This window comes from Pan troglodytes, chromosome 20 (genome assembly GCF_028858775.2).
Source record: "Pan troglodytes isolate AG18354 chromosome 20, NHGRI_mPanTro3-v2.0_pri, whole genome shotgun sequence".
Classification (NCBI taxonomy): Eukaryota; Metazoa; Chordata; class Mammalia; order Primates; family Hominidae; genus Pan; species Pan troglodytes.
This window is the reverse complement of record NC_072418.2, coordinates 44481638-44505391: the sequence shown is the minus strand read 5'-3', so window position 1 is coordinate 44505391 and position 23754 is coordinate 44481638. Positions and strand designations below refer to the sequence as shown.

Below are 23754 nucleotides of genomic sequence, written 5' to 3'. Positions count from 1 at the left end.
CATGAGGCTTTCTGGCTCCCTGTGATATGGCTGTGATGAGTGGAGGAACACCAGGGCTCATGTCTCACACGGAATTGGAGAAAATGACACAAACACACTTACAGTGACTTTAAGGCGTGCAGTTTAATAGGCAAGAACGAAGGAAGAGCTCCCCATACTGAGACAGAGGGAGGGGGGCTCCAAAGCCGAAAGAGGAAACCCGGAGTGCTGTGGATACCAATGCGTTATACGAAGAAACTGGAGGACGCGGTGTCTGATTTGCATAGGGTTCAGGGGATTGGTTCGACCAGGCATGTCATTTATGTAGCCCACGGAAAAACTGGCCCTCCCACCCTAGCCTTTGAATATGCACGTGCCGGACACCCTGACTTCCTACACACGTGGGGATATATGGGGGTGGCCATATCGCCAGGCACAGGTGGGGGCAAGGGCCAGAAGAGGAGGGGAAACGCTATGTTTGGGTGGACCCAGTTTCTAATGGCCGGCATCTGCACATCAAGGTTACCGGAGAACTCTAAAAGCCGGGGCTTTCCTGCTAGACAAGACTCATTTCTGGAGCTGCTTTAAAAAGAAACAGAACTCCCCAAGGACCCCTTTTCCTCCCTGTCTGCCCAAAATAATTTCTTAACAACTCGTATAACACCTGAATTCAGCCCCCTTACTGGGGGAATGTACCAACGGAACTCCCACCTTTCCTGGTTTCTCAAGGCTAGATTGTGTAAACCTCCTGGGTCTCGGTCTGTGTCTGAGCGGCTGCTCTGCCAACACTCCACACAGCCCTGTGTACCAGGCCCAAGGCCCCTGTGACTCAGCTCATGGGAGGATCTCCTGATTTCTTGGTTGCAAAGATCCATGGGAGAAAAATGGTTTCTGGGGTGGGGTCACACACTCACAGCTTCTCTTGGCTGTGCGAGAAGGTTCCTTTGGCTTTGTTCCAATATAGCGTGGTTCATCACCCACCCCTGTTTTCTTTGTTCTCCTGGGTCAAGTTGTTTGCCTAGTCAGTCCCAATGTGAGAACCTGAATATTTCAGTTCACGTGCTTATCGTGAAATTCACTGAGACTTTAATTCAGTGGAAGGCAGCCTCTTCTAATTGGCCATCTTGGCCCGCCCTCTCCACGTCACCTCCCATAAAATGGCCACGCTCTCCAGGGATGACACCATTATATATCTTTACGTGAAACCAACAGAACATTCATTACACTTTTTGTGGGCTCATTTACTTCACTTATAATGAACATGGCCATGGAAATGCTAGTGGAGAAAGTGGTCGATTTTCTGATGGATTTGATAAAAAAAAGGTTTGCCGACCAATTAATGACATATGTCTCAAAACTAGTAACGAGACCCTTAATCGCTGGGTTGAAGTTTCTAATCAAGAAGATGCTCATCTATGTATTCAACAAAGCAGCTTCCCTTGCTTCTGAAATGCTTCCAAACAACATCTCATATTTCCTGAAGAAGATGATGCCTGGACAAGCAGCACAAGTCATTCAGGTTTACTTTCAGCTCATAAATCCAGCAGGATATTTGCACAATTGTTGGGAAACCTTATCAGTTCATGAGTCGTGCATGTTTCCTTTAATTTCAGGAGGAAGAGGGTAATCTGGAAGAGTTTCCTGACCTACTCTGCTGCTGTGATTAAACAACCACCAGGAAATTTTGATGACACTGTTCTCCTGAGCTCCTCCCTTTCCTTGGGGAAGAAAAGCATTGAAACTACAAAAATAAAGTGTTATTTGGCTGGAGTGAGGTCTCATGGCTGTTTATGCGGTGGCTCGCTGCTCAGGACATGGTGAGTCTCTGGGTTGTGCGCTGAGGAGGGGAGGCTGACAATCTAGAAAAAACCCATTGCATGGGACACCTCCATGGGGTCTGGGGGGCTGAGGATGAGGAGCCGGACTGGGTCTAGGGAAGGAGGAGGTTTCAGAGGGTGAAATTCTGGCAGTAAATCCTGGGGGTGTTTGAAAACTTCCTCCCTCAGAAGGAGAAGACTCAGGGAGGAATAAGGACAAACCATGGGTCCCTTGAAGGGCATTTACTAACTTAAGAGGACTCTATCGGGAAGCAGAGTGACAATGGCCTCCTTGAGGACTGAGGCCCCTGGATAAATGAGGCCCAGATCCAGATCCAGTCCATGGGAGATGAGACCTTCAAGGGACATATTTTGGTTGGGACAGAGGAAAAGTGCAGCTCTGCAGCTGCAGAGGAAGCCCTGGCAGTGTGAAAGCGACCTTGGAGGGGGCCCTGTGCGTTCTGAATGCTTCTGAGGTCCATCCCCTGTCCCCGCCTCTTTTTCTGGATTTTTTGGGCTCCATGGTCTCCGCCATCTTCTGAGCGCTCCACGCTGCCACCTTCAGTTTTCTCTTCTGGGCTCCAAATACTCCAAAATCTTTCATATCTGTGCCCCTACCCCTGTTTTTAGCATGTGTTGGGACTCCAGGTCCCTGAAGGTTTCTGGCCTGAAATCCACCTCCCCAGCGGTGTGGATTCTGCTCTAGAGACTCCGCACTTGGCAAGGTTCCCAGGCCCCTGGGGGACAACCGAGTGGTCTGCACACTTCAGGGCTCCACACTCGGCAAGGTCTTTCAAGCCCTTGGGGTTCCGTCCTCAGTTTTCTTCACATGTCTGGGATGTAGTCACTCTATAAATGCCAGGATGTGATCCCCACCCCAGTGATTTTTTTTAGTTCCATGAGTGATGCTATCTGAATAGTCATCCTGAGAGTGATGGGACCTTTTGAATTTGCGGCAAGTTTTAGATTAGTGTGAGTGGCCTGAGATCGCAAAATTGGGGCTAGCATTGGATGTGAGGTTAGGCTGGTGGAAAAATTTGCCCAGAACCTGAGGAGTGTGGGCTCACTGCAGGTGGTTAGGATCAGCACAGAATTGCACGGATGTATAGCTTTGGGGTAAAGAATAACATGGTTCAGAAGTGCATGTATTAGTCTCTTCATGCATTGCTATAAAGAATTACCTGAGACTGGGTAATTAATTATAAAAACTCAGGTTTAATTGGCTCATGGTTCCACAGGCTGTACAAAAAGCATGATGCTGGCCATCAGCTCAACTTCTGCGGAGGCGTCAGAAAACTTAGAGTCATGGCAAAAAGCACAAGGGAATCAGGCTCATCCTCCATGGCCAGAGCTGGAGCTAGTGGTAGGAGAGGTGCTGCACACTTTTGAACAATCAGATCTTTTTAGAACTCTATCACTAGACAGCACCTAGAGGATGGTGCTAAATTATTCATGAAATATCCACCCATATGATCCACTCAATTCTCACCGGCCCAACCAGGACCACCTCCACCATTGGGGATTACAATTACACATGAGGTGTGGGTGGGGACACAGATCCAAACTCGATCAGTGGGCATCTTGGACTGGGTCTACTGTAGAAGAAGAACCAGGAGCTGACTATCATCCTTAAGACTGCCCACGATGGCCAGGCAGGGTGGCTCATGCCTGTAATCCCAGCACTTTGGGAAGCCAAGGTGGGTGAATCCCCTGAGGTCAGGAGTTTGAGACCAGCCTCGCCAACATGGTGAAACCCTGTCTCTACTAAAAACACAAAAAATTAGATGGGTGTTGTGCCAGACACCTGTAATCACAGCTACTCCAGAGGCTGAGGCATGAGAATTGCTTGAACCTGGGAGGCGGAGGTGGCGGTGAGCCCCAATCGCACTGCTACACTCCAGCATGGGCAACAATACCAAAACATCGTCTCAAAAAAAAAAAAAAAGGCTGCCCATGACCACTGCCCCAGTGAGAGGGACACCAGCATGGCTAAGATCAAGTGCTGGACATTCTTCATGGGTCAGACATTAAAGCAGGCCACACCGTTACAGAGATGGGCTCCATTCATAGCAACAAAGTGGTGAGAAGATGTGGGAATGGCAGAGGCCAGCACTTCGCCATCAATGCAAGGTGGGCATAAGGAGCTGGCACCAGTGCCAGAGTGCACCAGGGGAGGACTGCTTTGCAATATCTAGCACTTACCTCTTAGAGTATGTTTCATTAGGGACAACAGATATAAATGGCCGACAAGTGAGTCCCTTCAGTAACAGGAAATAGAAATCTTCAAGAGGAACAGAAACAGATGTCAGCAGCCCTCATATAAAGTCATCATCCTTCATCCAGTTAAAACCTGAGACAGTTCTCACATAAGAAGGTCTAATTCAAAAAGAGACTGGGTTCTCATGAGGCAGGTTCATGCAAAACCAAGGGAGGTATACAACTTTGGGATTCTCCAGCTTCCCTTGGAAAAGACCTACAATCATTTGCTTAGGTAACTGAGCACTGAACAAAGGTGAGTATTGTTATCTTTCAGAAGCTGTTGGCCATGAAGGTCTTGCTGGCATAAAACCCATGGTTGGAAACATCACCATGACCCCTGTTAGAGTAATGGCCTAAGGGCAAGGGTCAGGAAATTGATGTATTCCTTGCCAACTTCTGCGAGACGAGTGTTGGTCCACTCATCTCTTTCACGGAATTCACCAGTCTGGTATCTTCAAAATCCAGAAGGATGATGGCAGATGGCAGGAAACTAATGCAAACACCATCAGTTGTACCTCCACTGTAGCAGCAGTAATGGATGTTATCTCTTCATTGTAATATCCAGGGAGGGAGAAGATGACATTATTCTCAATATTCTAAACACCCTGTGTGTACAGCCTCTGTGATATTTTTTGTAATATCCGTGTGGGAGAGAATTATATTACTCCTAATATCTCAGGGGTTGTGCCCCCTCTGTGATAATGTTCCTAACACCCAGGAGGGGATAGGATGATATCACTTTTAGCATCACAGGGGGTGTACACCCCACTGTAATATTGTTTATAATATCCAGTGGGGGAGAGAATGATATTACTCCCAATATAGCAAAGACTGTACACCAACCTGTGATATTATTTGTAATATCCATAAGAGGAAGAATAATATTACTCCCAATGTCACAGGAAGTGTACACCCTTCTGTGATATTGTTCAAAAGATCCAGTTAGGGAGGGGATGATATTACTCTCAATATCTTAAACACCCTGTATGTAAACCCTCTGTGATATTCCTCATAATATCCAGAGGGAGAGGATGATATTACTCCCAATATTGCATGAGGTCTACACCCCACCTGTGATATTGTTCCTAATATCCAGGATGGGAGAGGATGGTATTCCTCACAGTGTCGCAGGGGATGTACACCTTCCCTGTAATATTGTTCATAATATCTAGAAAAGGAGAGGATAATATTACTTTCAACATCGCAGGGGGTGTACACCTTCCTTGTTATATTGTTGCTAATATCCAGGGAAAAAGAAGATGACATTACCACCACTATTGCAGAAGGTGTACACCCCCCCTTGATATTGTTCCTAATATCCAGAAAAGGAGAGGAGATATCACTCCAAATATTGCAAGGGGTGTACATTCCCCTGTAATATTTTTCCTAACATTCAGGAAGAAAGAGAGTGATATTACCCTTAATATTGAAGGGAGTGTGCCCCCCCGTGATATTGTTTCTAATATCCAAGAAACGGAAGGATGATATTACTCCCAATATCGCAGAGGCTGTACAGCCCCCTCCCGTGATATTGTTCCCAACATCCGGGGGGGGGGGTGAAAGAGTATTATTCCCAATATCACAATGGGTGTACACACCTCTCGTGATATTGTTCCTAATACCCATGGGGGAAAGGACGATATTATTCTTAATATCTCAGAGGGATGTACACCCTCCCTGTGATATTGTTCCTAATATCCGGGGTGGGAGAGGATGATATTACCCCCAAAATCGCAAAGGGTGTACACCCCTCTTGTGATATTGTTCCTAATATCCAGGGTGGAGAGGATAATATTATTCCCAATATCCAGGAAAGGAAACGATGATGTTACTGTGAATATTCCAGGGGGTGTCCTCTCCTCTGTGATATTGTTCCTAATATCCAGGTTGGGGAGATTATGATATTTCTCCAAATATCACAAGGGGTGTACACCAACCCTGTGTTATTGTTCCTAATATCGATGGGGGGAGAGGACGATATTACTCCCAATATCACAGGGGGTGTACACCACCTTTGTGATATTGTTCCTAATATCCATGAAGAAAAAGGATGATATTACTTTCAATATCGCGGGGGATGTACACTCCCCCTGTGATATTGTTAGTAATATCTAGGGGAGGAAAGTGTGATATTACTCCCAATATTGCAGGGGATGTACACACTTCCTGTGATATTGTTCCTAATATTTAGGGGGAAAGGGGATGATATTACTCCCAATATCGAATGGTGTGTACACCGCCCCCGTGATTCTTTTTTTTTTTTTTTTTTTTGAGATGGCGTCTTGCTCTGCCGCCCAGGCTGGAGTGCAATGGCGCAATCTCGGCTCACTGCAACATTTGCCTCCCAGGTTTGCACGATTCTCCTGCCTCAGCCTTCGGAGTAGCTGGGATTATAGGCAGCTGTCACCATACCCGGCTAATTTTTGTATTTTTAGTAGAGATGGGATTTCACCATGTTGGTCAGGCTGGTCTTGAATTCCTGACCTCAAATAATCCACCCGCCTTGGCCTCCCAAAGTCCTGGGATTACAGGCATAACTTTCCCTGTGATATTCTTCCTAATATTCAGGAAGAAAGAGGATGATATTGCTCCCAATATCGCAGAGAGTGTGCACTCCTCCTGTGATATGGTTGTTAATATTCAGAGGAGGAGAGGATGATATTACTTTCTATATCGCAGAAGGTGTACACCTCCCTCGTGATATCTTTCCTAATATCCAGTGGGGGAGAGGTTATTAGTCTCAGAATCACAGAAGGTGTAAACCCCCATTTGATATTGTTCCTAATATTCAGGGGTGGGGAGAGAAAGGTATTACTCCTAGTATCTCAGGGCATGAACACCCCCACCGTGATATCATTCCTAATATCCAGAAGGGGAGGCAATGATATTTCTCCTAATATCGCAAAGGGTGTACACCTCTTCTGTGATATCGTAAATATTCTGTGTGTACACCCCCCTGTGTTATGGTCTGTAATATCTGGGTGGGGGAGAGGGTGATATTTCTCCCCATATTGTAGGGGATGTATACCCTTCTGTGATATGGTTTGTTATATCCAGGGAAGAAAAAGGTAATATTGCTGCCCATATTGTGGAGAGTGTACACCCCCATGTAATATGGTTCGTAATACCCAGGAGTGGAGAGGGTGATACTGCTCCTTACATCGAGGAAGGTGTACACCTTATTGTTATATGATTCGAAATATCCAGGGGAGGAGAGAGTGATATTGCTCCCCATATCGCAGGGGGTGTAAACCCTCCGTGGTATGATTGGTAATATCCAGGAAAGGAAAGGGTGATATTTCTCCCCATATCGCGGGGGACGTACATCCTCCTGTGATATGGTTTGTAATATCCAGGAGGAAAGAGGAAAATATTGCTCTTCATAACCTGAGGGGTGTACAACCCCTGTGGTATGGTTCGTAATACCCAGAAGTGTACACCCCTCTGTGATATGGTTTGTAATATCCAGGGGGTTAGAGGGTGATATTGCTCCCCATATCGCAGTGGGGGTACACCCCCCTGGATTGGTTCATAATATTCATGGGGGGAGAAATTTACATTTATCCTCATATCACGGGGGGTGTACACCCCCCGTGATATGGTTCGTAATATCCAGGGGAAGAAAGGGTGATATTGCTCCTTATATCGCCGAAGGATCACGCTCCCCTGTGATATGGTTCATAATATCCAGACGGGAAGAGGGTGATATTGTTCTTCATAAAGCGAAGGGTGTATAGCCCCCTGTGATATGGTTCATAATATCAAAAGGGGAGAGAGTGATATTGCTCCCCATATCACAGGGGGTGTACTCCCTTCTTTGATATGGTTCGTAATATCCAGGGGTGTAGATGGTGATATAGCTCGCCCTATTGGGGAGGGTGTTCACCCCCCTGTGATATTGTTCGTAATGTCCAGGGAAAGAGAGGATGATATTACTCCCAATATCGCAGAAGGTTTACACCACTCTGTGATATTGTTCATAATATCCAGGGAAGGAGAAGACGATATTACTCCCAATATGGCAGGGGGTGTAGAACTCCTGTGATATTGTTTGTAATATCCAGGCAAGGAGAGGATATTACTCTCAATATCGCAGAAGGTTTACACCCCTATGTGATACTGTTCATAATATCCAGGGAAAAAGAGGATATTACTCCCTATATCACAAAGGGTGTACACCCCTTTGTGATATTTTTTGTAATATCCAGGGGAGAGAGGATAATATTACTCTCAATATCAGAAGGGGTGAAAACCCTCCTGTGTCATTGTTCGTAATATTTAGGGAAGGAGAGAGTGATATTACTCCAAATATCACAGTGGGTGTACACCCCCCTATGATATTGTTCCTAATATCCAGAAGGGGAGATATGATATTATTGCCAATATCGCAGAAGGTGTACACCTTACTCTGACATTGTTCATAATATCCAGATGGGGAAATGATGATATTACTCCTAATATCACACGGGGTGTACACCCCCTTGTTTTATTGTTTGTAATATTCAGGGGAAGAGACGATTATATTACTCCCAATATCGCAGGGTGTGTACAACACTCTATGATATTGTTCATAATATCCAGGGGAGGAGAGGAAGTGTACACCCCCCCGTGATATTGTTCATAATATCCAGAGGTAGAGAGGATGATATTACTCCCAATATTGCAGGTGGTGTACACCTTTCTGTGATATTGTCATGATATTAAGAAGGGGAGAGGATGATATTACTAACAATATCGCAAAAACTGTACACTCCCTGTGATATTGTTCATAATATCCAGAAGAAGAGAGGATGATATTATTCTGAATCTCACAGAAGATATACACCACCCTGTGATATGGTTCATAATATCCTAGGGGAAAGAGGATGACATAACTGTCAATATCGCAGGGGGTGTACAATTCCCTGTGATATTGTTCACAATATTCAGAGGGAAAAAGGATAATATTACTTTCAATATCGCAGGCGGTGTACACATTACTGTGTTATTGTTTATAATATCCGGAATGAGAGAAAATTTACTCCCAATATCACAGGAGGTGTACACTCCCCTGTGATATTGTTCGTAATATCCAGGGAGGGGAGAGGATACTATTACTCCCAATATCTCAGAGAGTGTACGCCCCCCCTTTGATATTGTTCCTAATATTCGGAAGTGGAGAAGATGATATTACTTCCAAAATCGCAAGGGGTGTACACTTCCTCTGTAATATTGTTTCTAATATTCATGAGTGGAAAGAAAGATATTATATCCCAATATCGCAGGGGACGTACACCACACTGTGATCTTGTTCACAATATTCGGAGGGGAGAGAATGATATTACTCCCAATATCAATGTAGGTGTACACCCCCCGTGATATTGATCGTAATACCCAGAAGTAAAGACGATAACATTACTCCCAATATTGCAGGAGGTGTACACCTTTGAATACTATTCATAATATTAAGAGGGGGAGGAGATGATGTCTCTCCCAATATCACAAAGTGTGTACACCCCCTGTGACACTGTTCCAAATATCCAGAGGAAAAAAGGATGTTATTACTCTTAATATCTCAGAGAGTGTACACCCCCCTGTGATATTGTTTGTAACATCCAGAAGAAAGAGGCTGATATTACTCTTAATATCGCAGGGGGTGTAGACCCCCCCCGGGATATTATTCGTAATATCCAGGGGGAAGTGGAATATTCAGAATGGGAGAGGATGATATTACTTGCAATATCATAGTGGGTGTACACCCCACTGTGATATTGTTCGTAATATCCGGGAAAGGAGAAAATGACATTCCTCCCCATATGGCAGGGGCTGTACACCACCTATCATATTGTTCAAAATATCCAGAAGGGGAGAGGATATGTCTCCAAGTATCACAGGGGGTGTACACCCTGCTGTAATATTCTTCCTAATATCCAGGGAGTGAGAGGATAATATTACTCCCAATATCCCAGGGCATGTACACCCCTCTTGTGATGTTGTTCCTAAAATTCATGGGGAGAAAGAATATTACTCCCAATATCACAGGGGGTGTACATACACTCTGTAATATTGTTGCCAATATGCAGCAGGAGAGAGGATGATATTACTCCCAATATCACAGGGGGTGTGCACCCCGCTGGGATATTGTTTCTAATATCAAGGGGGAAAAAGGATGATATTACTCCCAATATCACAGGGGCTGTACACCCCGCTGGGATATTGTTTCTAATATCAAGGGGGAAAAAGGATGATATTACTCCCAATGTCGCAGGGTGTGTACTTCCTCTTTGTGACATTGTTCCTAATATCCAGGAGAGAAGAGGGTGACATTCCTTCCAAAACTGAAAGGGGTGTACACACCCCTTGAGATATTGTCTTTAATATCCAGAACGAAACAGGATGATATAACTCCTAATATTGCAGGGGGGTACACCCTCTCTGTGATATTGTTTCTAATATCCAGGAGGGGAAAGAAAAATGTTAATCCCAATATCACAGGGGGTGTACATTCCCCCTGTAATATTGTTCCTAATATCCAGGAAGACACAGGATGATACTATTTCCAGCAGCACAGGGCATGTACACCCCTTTGTGATATTGTTCCTAATATCCAGGAAAAGAGAGGATGATATTACTGTCAATATTGCAGGGCGTATACACTGGTTCTGTGATATTGTTTCTAATATCTGGGGGTGGAGGAAATGATATTACTCCCAATATTCCAGCGGGTGTACACCCGTTCTATGATATTGTTCCTAATATCTGGGGGAGAGAGGATGATATTATTGTCAATATCACAGGGGATGTACAGATTCCCTGTGATATTGTTTCTAATATTCACAGGGGGAGAAAGGTATATTACTCCCGATATCGCAGGGGGTGTAAACCCCCTGTGTGATATTGTTCCTGACATCCAGAGGAAAAGATGATGATATTATTTTCAATATCACAAGGGGTGTACGCATCCCTGTGATATTGTTTCTAATATCCAGGGGAGGAGAGGATGATATTATTGTTAATATCGCAGGGGGTGTACCCCACCCTGTGATACTGTTCCTAATATCCAGGGTGGAAGAGGATAATATTGCTCCCAATATCGCAAAGGGTGTACAACCTTCCTGAGATATTGTTCCTAATATCCAGGGAGGGAGAGGATGATATTACTTTCAATATCAGAGGGGGTTTACACACCCCCTGTGATATTGTCCTAATATCCAGCGGAAGAGAGGATGATATAACCTTCAATATCGCGGGTGGTGTACAATGCCCCTGTGATATTGTTCTTCGTATCCAGTGGGGGTTAGGATAATACTATTTTCAAAATTGCTGGGTCTGTACCCCCTCCCCCCTGATATTGTTTCTAATATCCAGGAGGGGAGAAAGTAATATGACTCCCAATATCTTAGAAGATGTACACCCTCCCCATAATATTATTTCTTACATCCAGGGGGTAGAGGATGATTTTGCTTTCAATATCACAGAGGGAGTAAACCTTCCCGGTGATATTGATTTTAATATTTAAAAGGAGAGAAGATAAAATTACTCCCAATACAAAGGGGATGTATTGTGTACTCCCCCCTCTGATATTCTTTTTTAATATCCAGATGGAGAGAGGACGATATTACTTTCAATATTGCACGGGATGTATAAATCCCCTGTGTTATTGTTCTGAATATACAGGTGGGGAGAGTATGATATTACTCCAAATACCGCAGGGGGTTCTTTCCCCCTGTGATATTGTTCCTAACATTCAGGGAGGGAGAGGATGATATTACTCTTAATATTGCAGGGGGTGTACCCACGCCTATGATATTGTTCCTAATATCCAGAGGGGGAGAGGATGATATTACTCAGAATATGACAGGGTGTGTACACACAGCCTGTGATATGGTTCCTAATATACAGGGGAGAAGGGGATAATATTTCTCCCAATATCGCAGGGGGTGTACAACCCCCTGTGATATTGTTCCTAATATACAGAAGGGGACAGCATGATATTGTTCCTAATATCGCAGGAGGTGTGCAACGCCCTGTGATATTGTTCTTAATATCCAGGGCGAGAGAGGACGATATTACCCCCAATATCGCAGGTGGTGTGCACTTTCCCTGTTATATTGTTCCTATGATCCGGGTGGGGGGAAATGACATTAGTTCCAATATCGCAGGGTGTGTGCACCGCTCGCCCGTGATACTGTTCCTAATATCAAGGGGGAGAGAGGAGGATATTACTCCCAATATCGCAAGGGATGTACATCCTCCATGCGATATTGTTCGTAATATTCAGGAGGAGAGAGGATGATATTACTCTCGATATAGCAGAAAGTGGACACCCTCCCTGTGATATTCTTCATAATATCCAGGGAAGGAAACGATTATATGACTTTCAATATCGCTGGGAGTGTACATCCCTTTTGGGATATTGTTTCTAATATCCAGGAAGGGAGAGGATTATACTACTCTCAGTATTGCAGGCAGTGTACACCTTTCTTGTGATGTTGTTCCTAATATTCAGAAAGGGAAAGGATGATATTACTCCCAATATTGCTGGTGGTGTACATCCCCCTCTGATATTGTTCCTTATATCAAGGAAGAGAAAGAATAATATTACTCCCAATATCAAAGACAGTGTACACCCCTCTTGTGATATTGTATTTAATATCCATGGGGAAAGAAGATGATGTTACTCCCAGTATCGCAGGGGGTTTACACCCACACTGTGATATTGTTCCTAAAATCCAGTGGAGGAGAAAATAATACTGCTCCCAATATTGCAGGGTGTATACAGGCCCCCCCCCCCCGTTATATTGCTCCTAATATCCAGCGGTGGGGAGGATATTACTTTCAATTTGTGTAGGGAGTGTATACCCCCCTGTGATATTTTTCTAATATCAAGGATGGGAAAGGATGGCATTACTCCCAATATCGCAGGAGGTGTACACGCCCTGTGATATTGTTCCTAATATCCAGGGAGGGAGAGGATGATATTACTTTCAATATTGCAGGAGCTGTACACCCTCTGTGGTATTGTTCTTAATATTTAGGTTGGGAGAAAATGATATTAGTCCCAATATCGCAGAAGGCATACACACTTCCAATAACATTGTTCTTAATATCTGGGGGAGAGGGTGATATTACTCCCAAAATCTCTGGGGGTGTACACCCCCTTCTGATATTTTTCCTAATATCCAGGGAAGGAAACGATGATATTACTATAAATATTCCAAGGAGTGTACACCTTCCTAATATCCTAATATTGTTCCTAATATCCAGGGGTGGGAGAGGATTATATTACTCCCAATATCGCAGTGGGTGTACACCCCTCCTGTGATATTGTTTCTAATATCCAAGCGAGGAGAAAATGATATCACTCTCAATACCACAGGGGGTGTACACCTTCTGCATCATATTGTTCCTAATATTCAGAGGGAAAGAAGATGAAGTTACTTTCAATATCGCAGGGGTTGTACACAACCCCTGTGATATTGCTGCTAGTATCCAGAAAGAAAGGGGATTATATTACTCCCCTTATAGCAGAGGGTATACACCTCCCCTGTAATATTGTTCCTAATATCAAGGCTGGGATATACGTGGGGGGAAGGATGATATTACTCCCAATATCTCAGGGGTTATACAACCTTCTGTGATATTGCTCCTAGTAACCAGGGCAGAAGAAGATGATATTACTCCTAATATCGCAGGAGGTGTACACTCCCCCATTATGTTGTTCCCAATATGCAGAAAAGGAGAGGATGACATTATTGCCAGTATCGCAGGGTGTGTACACCACCCCTGTAATATTGTTCCAAATATTTAGGGGGAGAGAGGTTGATATTACTCCCAACATCGCAGGGGGTGTACACACATCCCCTGTAATATAGTTCTTAAAATCTAGGGGAAAAGGGGATCTTATTTCTCTAAATATTGCAGAGGGTGTACACTCCCCGGTGATATTGTTCCTAATAGCCGGGGGGGGGGGGAGATAATTAAATTACTTTCAATATCTCAGAGAGTGTACATCGCCCTTGCGATATTGTTCCTAATATCCAGAGCAAAAGAGAATGATATTACTCCCAATATCTTAGGAGTGTACATTTAACCTGTAATATTGTTCCTAATATCCAGGGGGAAGAGAATAGTATTACTGCCAATATCATAGGGGTTGTACACCTTTTCTGTGATATTGTTGCAAATATTTAGTAGAGGGAAAGAATATTACTCGCAATATCACAAGGAATGTATACTTCCCCTGTGATATTGTTCTGATATCCAGAAAAAGAGAGGATAATATTACTCCCAATATTGCAGGGGGTGTACACCCCCCTTGTGATATTGATCCTAATATAAAGGAAGGAAGAGGATATTACTCCTCATATAGAAGGGGTTGTCCACCCCCCTTGTGATATTATTCCTAATATTCAGGGAAGCAGAGGATGATATTATTTTCAATATCGCAGAGGGTGTGCAGTCCACCTGTGATATTGTTCTTAATATTCGGGGGGAGAAGATGTTATTATGCCTGATATCGCAGTAGAGGTACACCCCTCAAGTGATACTGTTCCTAATAACCAGGGGTGAAGAGGATGATATTACTCCCAATATCGCAGGTGGTGTACACCCCCCCATGATGGTTTCTAATATACAGAGGGGGAGAGGATAATATTACTCCCAAAATCGCTGGAGGTCTACACCCCCCTTGTGATATTGTTCCTAATATCCAGGAAAGGAAACGATGATATTACTGTGAATATTCCAGGGGGTGTACACCCGCTTTGTACTATTGTTCCTCATATCCAGGGTGTGGAGAGGATGATATTACTCCCAATATCGCAGGGGGTGCACGATGCCCCTGTGATATTTGTTTTTCATATCCAGGAGGGGAGAGGATGACATTATTATCAATATGGCAAGGGGTGAACACCCCCTGTGATATTGTACTTAATAGTTAGGTTGGCAGAAAATGATATTAGTCTCGATATCGCAGGGGGTGTGCACTCCGCCTGGTGATATTGCTTTTAATATCAAGGGGGGAGAAAATGGCATTACTCCCAATATCGCAGGGGGTGTACACCCCTCCTGTGATATGGTTCCTAATATCCATGGGAGGAGATGATGATATTACTCCCAATATCACAGGGGATGTACACCACCCTTGTGATATTGTTCCTAATATCCACGGAAGAAAACGATGATATTATTGTGAATATTACAGGGAGTGTACACACTCCCTGTGATATTGTTTTTGATATACAGGGTGGGAGAGGATGATATTACTCCCAATATCACATAAGGTGTACACCCCCCGTGATATTGTTCTAAATATTTCGGTGGGGAGAAAATGATATTAGTCTCCATATCACAGGGGGTGTGTGCTCCTCAGGTGATATTGTTTTTAATATCAAGGGGGGGAGGAGATTATATTACTTTCATTATCACAGGGGGTGTACACCCCTCCTGTGATATTGTTCCTTATATCCAGGCGAGGGGAAAATAATATTACTCTCAATATCGCAGGGGGTGTACACACCCCATGTGATATTGTTCCTAATATTAAGGGGGAAAGGAGATAATATTACTTTCAATATCACAGGGTTTGTACTCCTTTCTTGTGATATAGTTTTTAGTATCCAGGGGGAAAGAGCATGATATTACTCCCATTGTAGCAAGGGGTGTACACACCTCCTGTGATATTGTTCCTAATATCCAGAAGTGGTGAGGATGATATTACTCCCAATATCGCAGCGGGTATACACCCCACCTATGATATTGTTTCTAATATCCATGGGAAAAGAGTATGATATTACGCCCAATGTCGCAGAGGGTGTGTATTTTTCCTGTGATATTGTTTCTAATATTCAGGCGGGGAGAAGATGATATTACTCTCAATATAGCAGAAATTGTACATCCCCGCTGTGATATTCTTCATAATAATCAGGGAAAAAGAGGATGATATTACTACCAATATTGCAGGGGGGTTACACTTCCCCTATGGTAGTGTTCCTAATATCCAGGAAGAAAGAGGATGATATTAATCCCATTATCCAGGAAGGGTACACCCACCCTGTCATGTTGTTCCTAATATCCAGCAGGGAAGAGGATGATATTACACCCCCCACCGTGATATTCTTCTTAATATCCAGGAGGGGAGAGGCTGATATTACTGGATATATAACAGTGGGTGTTCACACCTTCTGTGATATTGTTCCTAATATCCAGAAAAGGAGAGGATGATATTACTTCCAATATCGCAGAAGGTGTATACCTCCCTGTGATATTGATCCTAACATTCAGAAGGGGAGAGGATGATATTACTCAAAATACCACAGGGCATGTGCATTCCCTTGTGATATTGTTCCTAATATCCAGAAGGGAACAGGATAATATTACTTTCAATATCACAGGGAGTGCACACCCCCCTTTGGTATGGTTCTTAATATCCAGAAGGAAAGAGGGTGCTATTACTTTCCATATTGCAAGGGATGTACACCCCACTGTGGTATGGTTCATAATATCCAGGCAGGGAGAGGGTGCTATTACTCCCCACAGTGTGGGGCATGTACACCCTGCTGTGGTACGGTTCCTAATATCCAGGGGGAGAGAGGATGCTATGACTCCCTATATCGCGGGGTGTGTACACCCCTGTGTGGTATGTTTTGTATTCTCCAGGAACGGAGAGGGTGTTGTTACCCCTCATATCGCTGGAAATGTACACTCCCCTGTGGTATGGTTCGTAATATCCAGGGGATTGAGGGTACTGTTACTCCCCATATCGTGGGGGGAGTGCACCTCCCTGTGGTATGGTTTGAAATATCCAGGGTAAGAGAGGGTGCTATTATTCCCCATTTTGCAGGAGGCGTACACCCCCCTATGGTATGGTTCGTAATATCCGGGGTGAGGGCATGCTATCAAAAGAAGAGAGAAAGAGACCCCCCATATTGTTCTATATTATTTTATACTCAGTACCTGTTTTAAGAAGAAACAAGGAAGTGAAACCAAAGGCAGGCAGCCCGGCGCCAGGCACCAGACCCAAAACCAGACCCGAAACCAGGCCTGGGCCTGCCTGACCTTAGCCTGATAGTTAAAATTCAACCCATGACCTAGCAACCAATGTTATCCATAGATTCCAGACATTGTATGGAAGGACACTGTGAAATTTCTTGTTCTGTGCTGTTTCACTCTGATTACCGGTGCCTGCAGCCCCTGTCACATACCCACTAGATTGCTCAATCAATCACAGCCCTTTCATGTAAGATCTTTAGTGTTGTGAGCCCTTAAAAAGGACAGAAATTGTGCACTCAACAAGCTCGGATTTTGAGATGATAGTCTTTCGATGCTTCCAGCTGATTAAAAGCCACTTCCTTCACTACCTCGGTGTCTGTGGGGTTTTGTCCGCGACTCCTCCTGCTACACTATGACTCCCCATATCAAGGGGGGTGTACACCCCCCTGTGGTTCGTAATATCCAGCAGGGGAGAAGGTGCTATTACTCCCCATATTGCAGGGAGTGTACACCCCCTTGTAGTATGGATCATAAAATCAAGGGGGGAGGGAAGGTGTAATTATCCCCATATCACAGGGGGTGTACACCCCTTTGTGGTAAAGTTTGTAATATCCAGGGATATTACAGGGATATTATCCCCAAATTAATACTTTTATAATTTCTTATGCCTGCCTTTACTGCAATCTCTGAACATAAATTGTGAAGATTTCATGGACATTTATCACTTCCCCAATCAATACTTTTATAATTTCCTATGTCTGTCTTTACTTTAATCTCTTAATCTCATCATCTTTGTGAGCTGAGGATGTATGTCGCCTCAGGACCCTGTGATGATTGCGTTAACTCCACAAATTGTTTATAAAACATGTGTATTTGAACAATATGAAATCTGGGCACCCTGAAAAAGAACAGGATAAGAGCGATGTTCAGCGAACAAGGGAGATAAGCATAAGGTCTGACTGCCTGTGGGGCTGGGCAGAACAGAGTCACATTTTTCTTATTGCAGAAAATGAGTAGGAGAAATATCACTGGGAAGGGAACGCATTCCTAGGGGAGGCCTATGGACGGCCGCTCTGGGGGTGTATCCCTTATGTGGTTGAAGATAAGGGATGAAATACACCCTGGTCCCCTGCAGTGCCCTCAGGCTTGCTAGGATTAGAAATTTCAGCCTGGCGAATTCTAGTCAGACCAGTTCTCTGCTCTTGAACCCCGTTTCCTGTTAAGATGTTTATCAATGACAATGAGTGCACAGCAGGACATGGAACCTCAATAGTAATTCCATTTTCTCCCTGGCCTTGTGACCTTGCTAGGCCCTTCTGCCCTTGTGATCTTTTATTGCCATTTGAAGCATGTGATCTCTGTGACCCACTCCCTATTCGTATCCCCCTCCCCTTTTGAAGTCCCTAATAAAAACTTGCTGGTTTTGCAGATCAGGTGGGCATCACAGAACCTGCCGATATGTGATGTCACCCCCGGAGGCTCAGCTGTAAAATTTCTCTCTTTCGTACTCTTTCGCTTTATTTCTCAGACCAGGTGACACTTAAGGAAAATAGAAAAGAACCTACATTGAAATATTGGGGGCTGGTTCCCCCAATAGACATTGTTCCTAATATCCAGAAAAAAAGAAGATGATATTACTCCCAATATCACAGGGGTTGTGAACCCCACCTGTGATATGGTTCCTAATATCCAGGAAGGGAGAGAATGATATTACTCTCCATATTGCAGGGGGTGTGCACATCCCCTGTGATATTGTTCCTAATATCCAGGGGAGGAGAGGGTGATATTACTCCCAATATTGCAAGGGTTGTAAACCCCACCCTGTAATATTGCTCCTAATATTTAGGGGGGGAGAGGATAATATTACTCCCAATATCGCAGGGGATGTATATGCCCTCTTTGATATTGTTCCTAATATCCAGGGGGGGAGAGGGTAATATGACTTTCCATATCACAAAGGGTGTTCACCCCCCTGTGATATTGTTCCTAATATCCAAAAAGGAAGAGGATGATATCAATCCCAATATCACAAGAAGTGTACACCCCCCCTTTTGTATTGTATCCAGGGGAAATGAGGGTGATATTTCTCTCAATATAGCAGAAGGGGTACACTCCCCCTGGGATATTATTCCTAATATCCAGGGGAAAAAAAGAGGTTGATATTCTTCCCAGTATAGCAGGGAATGAATACACCCTTTGTGATATTGCTTCTAATATCAAGGGGAAAAGAGGATGATATGACTCCCAATATCACAGGGGATGTAAACCTGTGGCGTTGTTGCTAATATCAAGGAGGGAAGAGTATGATATTACTCCTAATGTCGCCGAAGGTGCACACTTTCCCTGTGATATTGTTCCTAATATCCAAAAGGGAAGAGAATGATATTACCCCCAGTATTGCAGGGTGTACACCACCCCTGTGATATTGCTCCTAATACCCAGGAAAAAAGAGAATGCTATTACCCCCAATATCTAAGGGGACGTATACCTTCCCTGTGATATTGTTTCTAATATCCAAGTGGGGAGAGGATGGTTTTACTCTCAATATTGCAGGGAGTGTACACTCCCCCTGTGATACTGTTTCTAATACTCGGGCTGGGAGAAATAGTATTACTCCCAATATCGCAGTGATATTGTTTCCCTGTGATATTGTTTCTAATATCTAGTGGGGGAGATAATTATATTACTACCCCATACACAGGCGAGGGTGTACATTCCCCTGTGATGTTGTTTGTAATATCCAGGGAAGGAGAGGATGTTACTCCCAATATCACAGGGGGTGTACACCCCTTTTTTGATATTGTTCCTAATATCTGGGGGGCAGAGAATTATATTACTGTCAATATCACAGAGTGTGTACACCCCCTCTGTTATATTGCTCTTTATATTCAGGGCGGTAGAGGATGATATTACTCCCTATATCACAGGGGGTGTTCACCCCTCCTGTGATATTGTTTATAATATCTAAGGGGAAAGAGGAGGATATCACTCCCAATATCAAAGGAAATGTACACCTTTCCTGTGATATTGTTTTTATTATATAGGGGGGCAGAGGATGATATTAAGAACAATACCACAGGGGATGTACACCCACGTATTGATATTGTCCCTAATATGTATGGGGAAAGAGGACAGTGTAACTCCCGATATCGCAGAGTGTGTACACCCCCTTGTGATATTGTTTCTGACATACACGGGAAGAAAAGATAATATTTCTTCCAAAATTGCAGGGGGTGTACAACCCCCTGTGATATTGTTTTTAATATCCAGTGGGGGAGAGAATGATATTACTCCCAATATTGCAGGGCGTGTACACAACCCCTGTGATATTGTTCCTAATATCCAGAGTAGGGGAGGATGACATTACTTTCAATATCGCAAGGGGTGTACATTCCCCTGTGATATTGCTCCTAATATCCATGAGGGGAGAGGATGATATTATTCCTAATATGGCAGGGGCTGTACACCTTCCCTGTGATATTGTTTCTAACATCCAGTGGGGGAGAAAATGATATTACTCCCTATATCACAGAAGGTGTACACTTTCCCTGTGATATTGTTCCTAATATCCAGAAGGGGAGAGGATAATATTACTCCCAATATCGCAGGAAGCTTACAACTCCCTTGTGATATTGTTTCTAATATCCAGGGAGGTAGGGATGATATTACTCCCAATATCGCAGGGGATGTACACTCCCCCGTGACATTGTTTCTAATAACCAGGGGGCAAGAGGATGATATTACGCTTAATACCAAAGGGGGTGTACACACCCTTGTGATATTGTGCCTAATAGCCGGGGGGAAGAAAATTATATTAATTTTAATATTTATGGGGAAAAAGGATGATATTACTCCCAATATCACAGGGGCTGTACACCGACCTTTTGATATTGTTTTTAATATCCAGAAGAGAAGAGGATAATATTGCTCCCAATATCAGAAAAGGTGTAAACCCCTTCTGTGATATTGGTCCTAATATCCAGGGAGGGAGAGAATAATATTACTACCAATATCACAGAAGCTGCCCACCCCCACGGTGATATTGTTCCTAATATCCAAAGATAATAGGGTGATGTTACTCCCAATATCACAGGAGGTGTTCACACCCCTTGTGATATTGTTTCTAACGTACAGGGAGGGGAGAGGATGATATTATTCCCAATATCACAGGAGGTGTATACTCCTCTGTGATATTGATTTTAATATTTGGGGGGAAAGGATGATATTACTCCCTATATCGCAGAGGGTGTACACCCTCTGTAATATTGATCCTAATATCCAGGGCGGGATAGGATGATATTACTCCCAATATCGCAGAAAGTCTACACAACCCCCAGTAATATTGTTTTTACTATCCAGGGGGAAGAGGATGACATTACTCCCAATTTCACAGAGTGTGTACACTCACCGTTTGATATCTTTTCTAATATCTAGGGGGAGAGAATATATTACTCCCAATATCACAGGAATTGTACACCACCTCTGTGACATTCTTGTGAATATCCGGGGAAAAAGAGAATAATATTACTCCCAATATTGCAGAGCGTGTACACCCCTCCATGATATCGATACTAATATGTTTTTAAAGAGGATGATATTACTCCCATTGTCACAGGATGTGTACACCCCCCTTGTGAAATTGTTCATAATATTCTGGGGGGAGAGCATAATATTACTCCCCATATCGAAAAAGGTGTCCACCCTCCTTATAATATGGTTCCTAATATCCAGGATATTACTTAATCCAGGATATTTGTAATATCCTAAATATACAATTGCTTGAACCTCCACCTCCCAGGTTCAAGCGATTCTTCTGCCTCAGCCTCCCGAGTAGCTGGGACTACAGGTGCACACCACCACACCCAGCTAATTTTTTTTTCTTGTATTTTTAGTAGAGATGGGGTTTTGCCATATTGGCCAGGCTGGTCTCAAACTCCTGACCTCGTGATCCGCCCACCTCAGCCTCCCAAAGTGCTGGGATTATAGGCGTGACCCACCGTGCCCAGCCAGGAAGAGGATGCTCTATAGATTTCCCCAATAAGAGATGGCTTTGCAGGGCCATTCCAAAATATGTCAAAGAAATACATTTGGGGATAAAATACTTTGATTTCCTTTAGGGAATGTTATCTATTATGTGATGCTATACCAGAGTCAGGTTGGAGTCGGTTATCTTATTGCAACAAAGAGTCTGTTCCGTCACTGTTGGGATCTCTATTTTTTCCTCTTATTTCTTGAGACAGGGTCTCACTCTGTCACCCAGTCTGGAGTGCAGTGGTGCGATCTTCATTCACTGAAACCTCTGCCTCCTGTGTTCAGGTGATTCTCGTGCCTCAGCCCCTTAAGTAACTAGGATTACAGGTGTGCGCCACCACACCCAGCTAATTTTTGTATTTTCAGTAGAGATGGTGTTTTGCCCTGTTGGCCAGGCTGGTCTTGAACTCCTGGCCTCGTGTCATCTGCCCACCTCGACCTCCCAAAGTGCTGGGACTGCAAATGTGAGCTACTGTGCCCAGCCAGGATCTCTGTTTTAACGTTAGTGCTGGTCACTTTGCATGAACTCCAAAGGGAAGAAATATAATGAGGTGTGTCTGACCCCCTGCCTTCTCATCGTGACCTGAATTAGTTTTTCAGGTTTGCAGGGGATACCCTTGGACAAGAAGGGGCTCTATTCGGTTGGTTGGGGGGCTTAGAATTTTACTTTTTGTTTACAATATTTCTCCTGAAAGAGTTAGGGGCTCACAAGGAATTTCCGTGTGAGCAACTTATGAGGAAAGCCATCTGGGAAGATATGTGTCCTTGTGTCACTGGGATATTCTCGTTTACCCCAATGATACGGCAATGACACAGGGTTGTGAAATTACAGCTATGTGTTTGGGGAAAAAAGAAAGCAGGATTGTGTGACTACGTTTCCAAACTTCACTTGCCCTTAGCCATAGTGAGTTGGGGGCCTGGAGATTCTGTTTTCTTTCACAATGATATAGATACAATTAAATGTATAGAAAGCAAAAAAATAAAAAGGTGAGTAATGAGGAACCTCTGATTCCTGAGTGGCCACGTAGTTACCCATGGCACAGAGCCACAGTTACTGAAGGTAAAGTTTGCTGGGGAATTTAGAAATGAATCCAACTCTTGGAGGAGTCAGTTTACTGGATGCCTAAGAAAATGCAAACAAAATAAGAAAAAAGGGTAATATTCAATCCCATAGTTATTGTTACCTGTCATAGCTAAAGTAAAATTAAAACAGAGTGCTGGCTTCAATCTTAATGCTACACTAAGCTTAGATTTCAGTGAATGTGAGTCTCAGCCACTAGCTCAGAGCCCCCTCCCAAAGACCAAATCATGTAGGGACAATAGAAAGTACTTCTGAGAATTGCGGTTACCAAGAACCTAGTAACTGTTGGGGAGGAGCAAAACAAAGTACAGAAACCAGAGGGTACAATCTGAATGAGACTGCTATCAGCTTCTGGAGGAGCCTTTACTAAAATGAATGATGAGAGTAACTGGATGATGAGAGTAACTAATGGATGATGAGAGTAAGCAATGTCTTTGGTTTTCTTTTTCTTTTCCTTTTCTTTTTTTTTTTTTTTTTTTTTTTTTTTTTTTTTTTTTTAGCAGACGTCTCACTCTTGTCGCCCAGGCTGGAGTGTAATGGCATGATCTCGCCTCACTGCAACCTCCACCTCCTGGGTTCAAGCAATTCTCCTGTCTCAGCCTCCCGAGTAGCTGG

At 43.7% G+C, this 23754-nt stretch overlaps 1 long non-coding RNA gene across 1 annotated transcript in view; it reads left to right on the top strand.

The window, feature by feature from the left end:
• LOC100614154 (uncharacterized) overlaps positions 1-23754 on the top strand; it is a 48695-nt gene that overhangs the window by 21964 nt on the left and 2977 nt on the right. The window contains exon 2 of the long non-coding RNA XR_010153876.1: positions 1593-1796. This is a non-coding gene — a long non-coding RNA (uncharacterized LOC100614154). The remainder of the gene's footprint in view (positions 1-1592; positions 1797-23754) is intronic.